The sequence below is a fragment of the Amia ocellicauda genome, chromosome 6 (genome assembly GCF_036373705.1).
Source record: "Amia ocellicauda isolate fAmiCal2 chromosome 6, fAmiCal2.hap1, whole genome shotgun sequence".
NCBI classification, from domain to species: Eukaryota; Metazoa; Chordata; class Actinopteri; order Amiiformes; family Amiidae; genus Amia; species Amia ocellicauda.
This window is the reverse complement of record NC_089855.1, coordinates 43,000,791-43,013,115: the sequence shown is the minus strand read 5'-3', so window position 1 is coordinate 43,013,115 and position 12,325 is coordinate 43,000,791. Positions and strand designations below refer to the sequence as shown.

The window sequence follows — 12,325 nt, the reverse complement described above, 5'->3', positions numbered from 1 at the left end:
CTAGTTTATGTTACAGATGTGCCCTAGCACTTCTCTCTCTCTCTCTCTCTCTCTCTCTCTCTCTCTCTCTCTCTCAATTCAGTGCATTTGTATATTTGTATTTACAGAGAAATTGGACATGCAAACATACATACATGCATACATACATACATACATATGTATGGAAAATAAACAATATAATCATAAATCACAGTAAGATGTTATAAAGTACAGAAAAACAAAATGTAATAAAATGTGATCTTTAGTACACACAAATATGTATGTATTTGCCTGTTGCTAAAGCTTTCCATGGAGGGGAACGTGGATGAGTTTGTACCATTCTTGGGAGGCTCTGCCTTGTTGGGGCGGAGCTGTGATCCAGGTGAACAGCAGATCGGGCATAGGTGGGCATGTGGGCGGAGGAGGAGGAAGGCCGGTCAAGCAAATAAGCTTGCTAAGGTACGCAGCAGCAGCAAACAGCCCCCCCATCCAGCCAGCCAGGCAGTCTGGCTGGCAGTGACTGAGTGGTTGATAGATGGCAAGCAACGGAATGCACGTGCTCTGTGATGTCATAGCAGTCAGCTCAGAGAGAGGTTCGTGATGTCATCGCTGAGCTGGCTGGCTCTGTGTGTCTTGCTGGCTGTGTGTGTGTGTGAGAGAGAGAGAGATAGAGTGTGTGTGTGTGTGTGTGTGAGTGGGTGGGTGGGTGGCTGTGTTAGTGTCTGTCTGTCTGTCTGTCTTTCTGTCTCTCTCTTTAGTTTTCAATGTATGTGCCATTCAGTAGCGTTCATGTAACAGATGTGTCCTATGCAGTGGTAGGGTCAATAAAATGTCAGTAAAACTTTATTTTAGCAATTATGGAGGAAGAAATGGAAATAGAGGGTCCTCACTAATTATCTAATTGACCAACAATGTTTAAAATTAGGTCTTGCGAAGCTGCAGAAAATGCTGTATAATTGTATGTGTGTTCATACACCAGCTGATAAAGTCTGATAGCTTTTGAAGACTCTGTATAGGCTTTGGGATCAGTTCTTCTGAACATGTACCGGTGTAGATTGGACTTCAATAGGAGGAAGTGACACAATAAAGACATATATGAGCCGTGCAGGCGGACAGTCTTAGTGCCCACGCAGGCTCTTCATTGGGGAAATCATTGACTGAACACATTTTTTTGAAAATTTGTGTTCCTGAGGTATGTGGTATATTTTATTAGGAAAATATCTTAATCTGTTAACTCAAATAATGGAGCGAAATATGTGTATAAATACTAATAATACATGTCAATAAATATAACTTGAATTGTGTAGTAAAAAATTAGGAAGAGGAGAAAGAACAGCTGTTAGGATACAGAGTGATGTTTTCAGAGGGTCTGAGCGATGTTGATGAAGGTTTGAGGACGTTGACAAGGGGTTTAAGAGTCGATGAGTCTTGGGAAGCTGTAAAAAGGGAGTTTGGTATGTGTGAAAGAAATGTGCTGCCACTTTCAGCACAAGAGTTTTGATGGCGATTGAATGGAATATGAGGGAAAATAAGGAAGTTACTTAAGGTATAACTTAATTTTAAATAAATAAATAATTGAATGAGTTATAGTTTAAAATCTAAAGTCATGAAAGTGTATGGAAATAGTGCTTTCCCAAACAGAAATACCCTATTAATCAGGAAGGGATTCACCCCCCAAACAAAAAAAAAAAAAAAAAAAAGGGGGGGTGGGGTTGGGGCAGTGAAAGTGTCTGTGAGGTCAACTATGATCATTTACCAAACAACTATTAACTTTGTTGTTGAAAGAGCTGCTGTAATAATTATTAAAATAGTCTTAGATATATAAGTCAGATAAAAGCAAAGAGATAAGCGCATTGTTTTGAAAGTTTGACAGCTCCACACAAGAAAGAGTATTTACACTAGGTAGTAAAGTTGATTCAGTAACACAGGAGATATGATGCTGCTGACGACAACTGAGTGCTCTACTGAAATAATCTGTGAAAATTTGGGATCAAGATTATTATTATGAATTGTCCCTTTACTGGAAACCTCATAGATTGTGTGAATGTCAACTACTGTCCATGTGATAGAGATGCCTTTTATAAGGAGGATCTCTGATGTTGTGCGAACCACACATTGTGTCTTCAGATGACCGATCTATTCCACATGGCAGATATGCACATTATGAATCGTGTCTTGAAGGAATCGATGTCTGACCCGTGGTGGCAGAGGTGCATATGGAGAAGACGCTGGTGTTCTCATTGAGACACAGTAGGCCGAGGGCGCGGCTTTAAAGACAGCCTCACGGCATCTTGAACAGACCAATGTTGAGGTCCACAACGCTGAAGTGATGCTTGACTTAATGGAGAAATAAGTTAAAATACCGAAATTAAAGGTTGTCCAGATTATAGGAATCTGCAATACATTGTGAAAACAGCACAGATGACATCTGCAGTAGCATATATTCTTGTATTGGTAGTTTATAATGTACTTTTGGTGGAGATGTCAAATTACTCAAATGAATAGAATAAGAGTCATGAAGTAAGAATAAGTCCATTGCCCTTCTCTTGAGAGGTATGGAATGTACAATGTTTATCAATTAAAATGCATCAGAAATATATGTGAATAACTGAATTTGTAAAAATAACATGTTTGCTGACTTTTGTATTCCTTTAGAAGCAAAACAATGTATGTATTATGTAACTGGGGATTGACCTTTACGACCTGGGGCAGGATGAAATATAATTTGAGATACACAGTAAAGCTCCAGGAAAATGTAGGTGGCCACTGCAATTTCCATAAAAGAGCTCAATATTCAATAAGGTGTAGTTATGACATAATTGTTTGCCCGACCAGGCAAATAAAAATACATTCCTATCCCCTGATTATTTGAATACCTCGCTGTACATACATACACACCTCGTAGGTGGCAGGTTGGGATAAATGGGAGCTGAACACGCAGCACTATACCACCTGCCCCTCCGGAGGAAGAAATTGTTGTAACTGACAAACACGATTATTTTGGCTTTATTTCGCTTGATTTCTATTGCCAAAAAGGAGGGAATGAAGACTCTGTAAAGAAAGTTGAAGAAAGTGTTTTGTGATAATTATATAATGTTTTATATTATTACTAGCATTAGAAGTAGTTTTGTATATACACTGAGCAGATTAGATTTAGCAGGACAAGTAAAGGGTCAACAAGGTTGGTTTGTTAGAAACTCCTGTCAGTAATGAAAGATTACACAGTGCCGAAATAGCCTACAGCTGTCTGCTGAGAATTTGTTTATGACTGAATTGTTTCTCCAGATAGGGAGGAATTGTTTTTGTTAAAGAGCGATTGACACAAGGTAAATGATGACCGTGGGATCGCATCTTCCTAGTGCACATCAAAGACGGACATCTGCTTTGAAGCCATCACCTCTTCACGGGAGGACAGATCGTAAAACGGACCCAGACCTATATTTTCTGATTGGATGAACGGCCATAAGATGTTACGTCATTTTTCCAATAAAGTTGTACTCATGTCTGTAAACATGAAGTCTCACTGAAGGAATTATTCCTGACGTGGGGCTTCCGAATGGCTCGATTAAAGTTCTGTTTGCTTTATCTCCGCGACTTCTCCACTTATTTCTGACACGGTTCTACAACTTGGCATAAGAACGAGGATCTGAACTTGCCTCCACTCCCGGGACCAAAGCAATGGTGAGTACCTTTAAAATGACCACCCTGTATATTTAGATTTGATCTCGTGATTGTGTGAGGCTCTCAGATTGTAATTTAAAGAGAACCTGTGGAGAGGTAGAGGTAAAACAAACAGAAAGGTTGACTGTACAGCGGAGGATCACAGTAGGGTGAACTCCAGGTAAGACAGATCTGTGGGGAGAGATGCCAAGGGAACCGAAAGGTACGACGAGGCCTGCTGAGCCCCAGGTTAAGCAAGGAAATCCTTGTACACCAGGGCCAGAGTTAGTGGTAGTCAATAACCAGACGGAACCAGAGGTACATAAAGTCCAACGTTATAGCCCCATCGTTGGCAAAGATAGGGTTGGCATTATGGCATTACAAGACGTGTCTATATGTGAATACCTACAAGAGAAGTTTAAAAAACTTCAACTTTAGATGGAAAAGGCAGGATGGCATCCTAACTGGGTTCCCAAACAGCATAGAGAATGGTGGAATAAGGAAAAGAGAGAGAAAACCAATAAAGCTTCCGTAATTCTTTGTCAATATAGTGCGAAATTAGAGAAGAAACTAATCGCAATGGATGAGGAAAATACAGCAACAATAAAAGAATTAAAAGAGAAAGTCGCTGAGATGCAAACAGAGATAGATAATGAGAAAAGAATTAGAAATGAGGAAGAGAAAAATAAAGAATGAACTAATAATGTAGGGAAATGAACCCGACTGGGACGATTTAGACCGAAAAGCCTGGGAACATGAATGCGAAAAATATGGGGGATGTGGGTTTGGTGCTTCTGCCCCTCCACCATGTAAACATTCAGACAACCCCCCTGATAATAGAACAGAGTCTAAACTTTACCCAGATTTGAGTTCATTCAAGTCAGAAAAAATACAAATAGCACCTACAGAGATGCGCACTAGACAACATCTCTCTGCCGACGGACAATTTTACGCATTAACAACGTCGGTGCATCGCTCCTTTACACCCGGAGAGAAACACACAATATTAAGCGACCTTCCAAAACTTAAACCAAATCATGGGAATCTGGACTTCTGGGTAAAATGTAATGAGATGTTAGATGTACACCAAATGCACGCTAGAGACGTACATATAATAATTAAAACTAAATGTCCAAGGCCAATCTGGGACAGGTTAACCCAGCAGGATGGTACCTGGATAACAGCTGGAAATGATAATAATAATCTAAGGATCACTCACTTCATCGCGGCTGTAAAGACAGGGAAATTGGGGTTTAGTCTGTGGCCTCGTACAGAAGCCAGGAGAGACTTGCTGCGATTATGCGGAACGAAAGTTCACTACTTTTAGAGATCACTCCGGACTGTCATAATGTGATCTGTTTAAAATGATTACAGGAAGGGTTTAGTAAAGCACACCAAGACATCCTCAATATGGGTGTGCCTGTAGGAAACACATATCAGCAGATTGTACAATGGGCTTCAGAGGTAGAAAACAAGTAGTCAAAAGCAAAAATAACTGCTGTGGCAGCTATATCTGCCATAACACAAAACGGAGGTAAATGTTACAATTGCGGATAAATAGGACATATTGCTAAAGACTGTCGGTCTAAATCAACCCACCCTAAGTGCACTTTCTGTGGGAGGACAGGGCACACGGGGGACAAGTGCTGGAAGGCAGGCGCTCCAGGCGACACCAAGCGCCCTGCAATCAGACCAAGACAAACCCCGATCAGCCCAGAGGAGACGCGGAGCTTCTGCACATCATCCGAGATCTGACAGAGAAACTCAATAGGAAATAGGTCGCCTCGGCCCGAGGTCGGTACAGGGGAAGATCCCCGCCTCCACATAAGTGCACTGTTAGGGGTCGGCAGTGTTCAATGTCGGTGGATACAGGCGCCTCTGTCTCGATAACCGATCTCCCCTCCCACTGACTAAACGCAGACTACAGATCTCAGGTGTAGGTGGCGCATGTATCAGAGCCACACTCAGCACAGCTCAACTTCTAGAAATAGGCGATCTCCTCATACCAGTGTCTTTTTGGGTTTGTAAAAACCCAGAGGGGACAATATTAGGTATAGATATCCTTAGAGAAGCCGGCGCACTAGTGGATGCTAATAATAATCGCATAATATGGACCAATACACACGGGAATAAAAAGGACACACAAAGATACGCAACAAATTGCGCTAGTATCTCACTCACACCGTCAACACCTCATATATGGCCAGACACACCACTTGGACACGTATGTCAGGCATTTCCTGATGTTTGGGCAACACATAAACAAGATTGTGGTCTGGCAAAAATTGAACCTATAGTTATCCCAGGTCCAGTACACAAAGCACATAAACAGTATCCTATTAAACCAGAAGCTTTTACGGCAGTTCAGACAATTATTCAAACATTGCATCATGCAGGAATAATACACGAAACGCATTCAACCACTAATTCTATGCCTAATTTGAAACCCGAACACTCTATTTTTACGATCCTAGATACTAGCAATGGATTTTGAAGCCTGCCACTCCACTCTGATTCCCAAGATAAATGTGCGTTTACTGTATGCGACAAACAGTACACATGGACTAGAGTGCAACAGGGATTTCACAACAGCCCAACACTCTTCCACCAGGCAATGGCCAAGACTTTAGAAGGCATAGATCTGACACCCTGGAATAGATTCATCATCCAGTACGTGGATGATCTTTTGATTGCATCTCCTGATGAGACCGCACACTTAGGCGCATTAATTACAGTCCTCAGTGTCTTACAAAAGGCAGGATTCAAAGCAAGCCCTAAGAAAGCACAAATAGGCTTAACTAAGGTTCAATATCTCAGACACAACATTTCACAAGGACAAAAATCTATGACGCATAATAGGCAAGAAGCCATTCTAAATATGCCAAAACCACATCATGTTAGGGCTGTGCGTAAAGTTATGGGGCTCCTTAATTATTGGCGCACTTTCATCCCTAATTTCACACAAGCCACAGGTCTGATACAGGCGCTAATCAAAGGGAGCCCGGCTCCCTTGGACCCCATAGGCTGGGGACATGAACATGAAATAGCCTATCGTGTAATAAAACAGGCTCTCAGCAATGCCCCCGCCCTCGGGTTACCAGATCATGCTTAACCATTTCACCTCTACTGTTCCCAAGATGGGATCTATTATACAGCAGTTCTGACACAGGAACATGGGGATAGGCAATGTCCCGTCGCCTATTACTCCACAAAGCAACCCACGGTAGCAGCAGGCATGCATCGCTGTATGGCAGCAGTAGACTGCGCCTCTTGGGCAGTGCAGGCATGCGAGCCGATTGTAATGAACACACAGTTGATTCTGCACACAGGACACACATTAGTTTAATTATTACACACCGGCAAATTGTGTTCAGTCTCCGTAGACGAGCTAGATGGGAAGCTGTTTTGCTCCCCAGAGATAAATCCATACAAATAATAAAAAACACACGAGTAAACCCAGCAGGGGAGGAAGAAGAGCATACATGCTCTGAGCTGGTGCTCCAGGAGGACCACAGTCGCTTCCTAGAAAACCCCCTCACAGACCCTGACTTGGAACGATATGTTGATGGATCCAGGAAAATAATAGATGGAGTCCCCCACACTGGGTGGGCAGTGGTATTGGATGATAGCACCGTCGTAAAATCTGGATCCCTTCAGGACACTGTTCAGCCCAAGTGGCAGAACTCGTGGTGTTAACTGATTCATTAAAAATAGCGAAAGACATTAAAGTTAACATTTTCACTGACAGTCGCTATGCATTTGGAGTAGTACACGACTATATGGCAACCTGGGAATGTAGAGGGTTTATAACAACAGCAGGAGAAGTAATACAAAATTATGAGTATGTTATAGCCCTAGCTGAGGCAGCACACCTTCCAGAAAAGGTAGCAGTAGTTAAAGTGAAAGCTCATCAGAGTCTTTCTGATGATGGATGGACCTGTGGGAATCACTTTGCAGACCTAGCTGCAAAAAAGGCAGCAGAGACAGGCAGTCATGTGACGTTAGCAGGATTCCCCTGCTCTAGTAAACTTGTGAGCATCCGAGAACCAGAAACTACTGACCTCGCACAGCTACAGAAAAACTGTGAGGAGGATGAAGTACAAGAGTGGGTTAAGGGAGGTGCAGTGCACTCAGACGAAGTGGCGAAGTCCTAACTTACAATGTGTATTAGCACCCCAGTGTATTAGCTCAACGCTTCTGGACCAGTACCATGGCCCAGCTCACACGGGTCGCAAGGCCATGTTAACTCAATTGCGTGAACACTGGTGGTGGCCTGGCATAGGCAGGGACACTGCGAAGTGGTGTCAACAGTGTATTCCTTGCGCACAAGTAAACCCAGGTAAACCGATCAAAGTCACTAAATCACACCAGCCCCGGCCTTCAGGTCTGTGGGAAAATATTCAAATTGACTTTACAGGACCCCTGACAAAATGTCATGGGAAATCCTATTGCTTGGTAATAATTGACCATTTCACAAAATGGGTTGAGGCTTTCCCCTGCAGGGACTGCTCTGCCATCACTGCAGCACAAGTCCTAGCGACTGAGGTTATTCCCCGATGGGGTGTGCCCCGTCAAATGGACTCAAATCAAGGGACTCATTTCACCGGTAAGGTAATGAAGGAAGCATGTTTACTGCTAGGGGTAAAACAACGATTTCATATACCTTATCACCCTCAGAGTTCAGGCTTAGTGGAGCGCACTAACCGGACACTGAAGGAAAGTTTGGCAAAAGCCCTGTTAACTACAGGCAAGGGATGGACAGTAGCACTCCCCGCTGTGCTGTATAAACTTAGAGCGTCACCTAATCGGAGTACTCAGCTTTCTCCATATGAGTTAATGACAGGGAGAGCTATGCAACTCCCTGCTGGCATCTGGGGTCCCAGTGATCCCAGTGCTCCATTCAAAGACTATCTTAAACAGTATGTAGCACAGCTATGTACACACTTAAAAAAAAATAGAACACAAGCACGTGATCTCCAGTCCCTCAGGGACTTGGAACTCAAAGAGGAAATGCCAACAACACTTCCTGAGGTTGGTTCGCAAGTGATGGTTAAAATAATCCCAAGCAGATCAGGGCTTAGGCCCAAATGGACAGGACCGCATAATGTCCTTCTTTCTACAGACACTTCAGTCTGTATTGACGGACAGGAGGGGGGTACTAGATGGAAACATTGGTCACAAGTAAAAAATTATAATCCAGGAGAACTGTGTACTAAACCTTTATCTTTGCTCATTTCCTAGGAAAGCAACAGTTGCAGATTTCCTGAATTTTGAGAGACATTCCCCTAACTGGTAAAGGTTTTGTCCCCCTACAGGTACTAAGAGATAATCCAGCATGAAGAAGACTGTGTACACTACAGTATTTGGACTGATCTGCCTGTCCTTAGTTGAATCATGGACAGATTTATCCAAATTACACGCACCTATGCAAATGCCCTTAATAAAACAAAATGTTGGGTTTGTTCCCACATTTCATACGACACTAAGAAAGGGGTTCCAATGATCCCCATTCCATTTCCAGTATTTTCTGATTATTCACAACTTAGAGTTGCCTCTAATGTACGATATGCATATGATTATGCCTTAGGCATCACAGGAGAATGGTACTGAAGATGGATCAGAATAGAAGAGATTTTAAAATGCCATATATTGACTTGGCTCACAGTAACAAAGGATCTGTGTATGTTTCATACTATAACCAAACCATGCAATCCCAATTTATAGGTAATAGCACTTGTAATCACACTGTGGCTATCGATGGTTCTGACTTTAGGTATCAGACTTGTCGATTTTACGCCCCATGGAATGGGACTTATTGGATATGCGGCTTGCGGGCATATTGGGAACTTCCTTGTAAGTTCACAGGTTCTTGTTATTTAGGATTTGTGGTGCCAGCTTTGCGCCACACTGAAGATAAATACCTTCCAGATATAGAACAATTTACTCACCCTAAACGTGAGATAGGGGAAGGAGACAGGTTTGCTTCCATACTATTTCCTATGTATGGAGTCGGAAGAGCAATAAAGGAAATCAGATTAGTAGCTGGTATATTAGAAACATTAAGTATTTCTACAACTGAAGTTCTCAGCAATTTAACAACTGAAATAGTGGCTATGCGAACTGTTGCCCTCCAGAACAGGCTAGCTCTAGATTTCCTGCTAGCAGCACAAGGAGGGACATGTGCCATTATAGGGCAGGAATGCTGTACTTACATACCAGATAACTCTGAACACATTGGTAATCTTATAGAGCACATTAGGACAGCAACTACAAAGATACACCAGTCCTCCGGAGGAAAACCCCTCTGGGGATGGCTTGCTGATACCTTTGGTAATCTGGGTATGATTGTGTTACAAGGATTGATATCAGTAGTTAATATTCTGCTATGTCTGTAAGTTTCTTTTTTTATTTCTTAAATACACTGTCTCAAAAACTTTGTAAACCTCATAATGTATCTACTATGGTTACAGCTGCAATTAAAACACCCTCGTTGGCAGACTTTCTCTAAATTTCTACTAAACGACACCGTCCCTCACTCGGGAGGAGCAAAACTCACACACCCATTGACACAAATCTTATTCTATCCCCTTGGTTCTGGAGGCTCCATGTGACTGAGGACAAATGGATTTAGTATCAAAGGCAATAAACCTCATGACTCAAGGAAAACCAAAGGATGCATTGGAAAGATACTATTACAAAGGTCACTCAGCTCCATGAGACGCCTTCAGGACATTCTGTACATCCACACTTAGGGGCACACACTTATCGCTCTCCCCGACAGCAGGGACACCCTTACACTCGCCGTACACACATATACACCCCACGGGGAAGGGTTGGGATGAAGGAGCTGCAATCCTCAATCAAGAAGCGTCAAATCTTCCTAACCCCTAAGGGGATTTACTTGTAACTGACAAACATAACTTTTTGGCTTCTTTCCGCTTTGCTCCATTGCCAAACAGCAGGGAATGAAGACTCTGTATAGGACATTGAAGAAATTGTTTTGTGATAATTATATAATGTTTTATATTAATACTAGCATTAGAAGTAGTTTTGTTTACAGACTGAGCAGATTAGATTCAGCAGGACAAGTAAAGGGTCAAGAAGGTTGGTTTGTTAGAAACTCCTGTCAGTAATGAAAGATTACACAGTGCCGAAATAGCCTACAGATGTCTGCTGTGAATTTGTTTATGACTTAATCATTTCTCCAGATAGGGAGGAATTGTTTTTGTTAAAGAGCGATTGACAATAGGTAAATGATGACCGTGGGATCACATCTTCCTAGTGCATATCAAAGACAGACATTTGCTTTGGATCCATCACCTCTTCACGGGAGGACAGATTGTAAACGGACCCGGACCTGTATCTTCTGATTGGATGAACGGCCATAAGATGTTATGTCATTTTTCCTATAAAGCTGTACTCATGTCTGTAAATATTAAGTCTCACTGAAGGAATTATTCCTGACGTGGGGCTTCCGAGCGGCTCGATTAAAGTACTGTTTGCTTTATCTCCGCGACTTCTCCACTTATTTCTAAGACGGTTCAACACACACAGCCAGCAAGACACACAGAGCTAGCCAGCTCAGCGATGACATCACGAACCTCTCTCTGAGCTGACTGCTATGACATCACAGAGCACGTGCATTCCGTTGCTTGCCGTCTGTCAACCTCTCAGTCACTGCCAGCCAGACTGCCTGGCTGGCTGGATGGGGGGGCTGTTTGCTGCTGCTGCGTACCTTAGCAAGCTTATTTGCTTTCCTCCTCCTTCGCCCACATGCCCACCTATGCCCGATCTACTGTTCACCTGGATCACAGCTCCGTCCCAACAAGGCAGAGCCTCCCAGGAATGGTACAAACTCATCCACGTTCCCCTCCATGGAAAGCTTTAGCAAAAGGCAAAAGCATTATAAGTAATGAAAAGGAACCCGAGTCCAAGACGCTTCCAACCAGCCATACATATTTGTGTGTATTAAAGATCACATTTTATTACATTTTGTTTTTCTGTACTTTATTACATCTTATTGTGATTTTTAATTATATTGTTTATTTTCCATATGTATGTATGTATGTATGTATGTATGTTTGCATGTCCAATTGCTTTGACAATACAAATGCACTGAATTGAGAGAGAGAGAGAGAGAGAGAGAGAGAGAGAGAGAGAGAGAGAGAGAGAGAGAGAGAGCGAGAGAAGTGCTAGGGCAAATCTGTAACATAAACTAGGGAACATTCGTCACATGCTTAGGGAACATTTATAACATACAGGGAACATTTGTAAAACGAATTAGGGAACATCTGTGACATACTAAAAATACATACTGGTAAGATGTTGGGCACATTTGAAACAACAAAAATGGCATGTCGTTATTTATTAGGGACATTTATACCAGTCTGTGGAAATATCTATGCATATTCCAATATTTGCTGCAGGATTTACAGATTGAGTGAGGGGGTCAATATGTTTGATTCAGAACTAACCACTGCTTCCTCAATTTTGTTTTGAACATAATTTAAAAGAAAAGTGGGCTATACATTGGTCTGGAAAAAAGGAGCAGTGGTCCCTAAGACAATTCTTTTAGTTTTTTGACACAATTCCTAAAACCCATTTTCTGTAAAATATGTTATCAACTTGCATTAATAGATCATCCAAACTACAATCATACTGTAAGAGAATTTGAATGCTTGGTTTT

The 12,325-nt window shown here is 42.2% G+C and overlaps 1 non-coding gene across 1 annotated transcript; it reads right to left on the bottom strand.

The window, feature by feature from the left end:
• Nucleotides 1–11,456: 11,456 nt before the first annotated feature.
• Nucleotides 11,457–11,571, bottom strand: LOC136751962 (U5 spliceosomal RNA). The gene has a single exon (XR_010817145.1). It is a non-coding gene; the product is annotated as a U5 spliceosomal RNA (small nuclear RNA).
• Nucleotides 11,572–12,325: the final 754 nt, after the last annotated feature.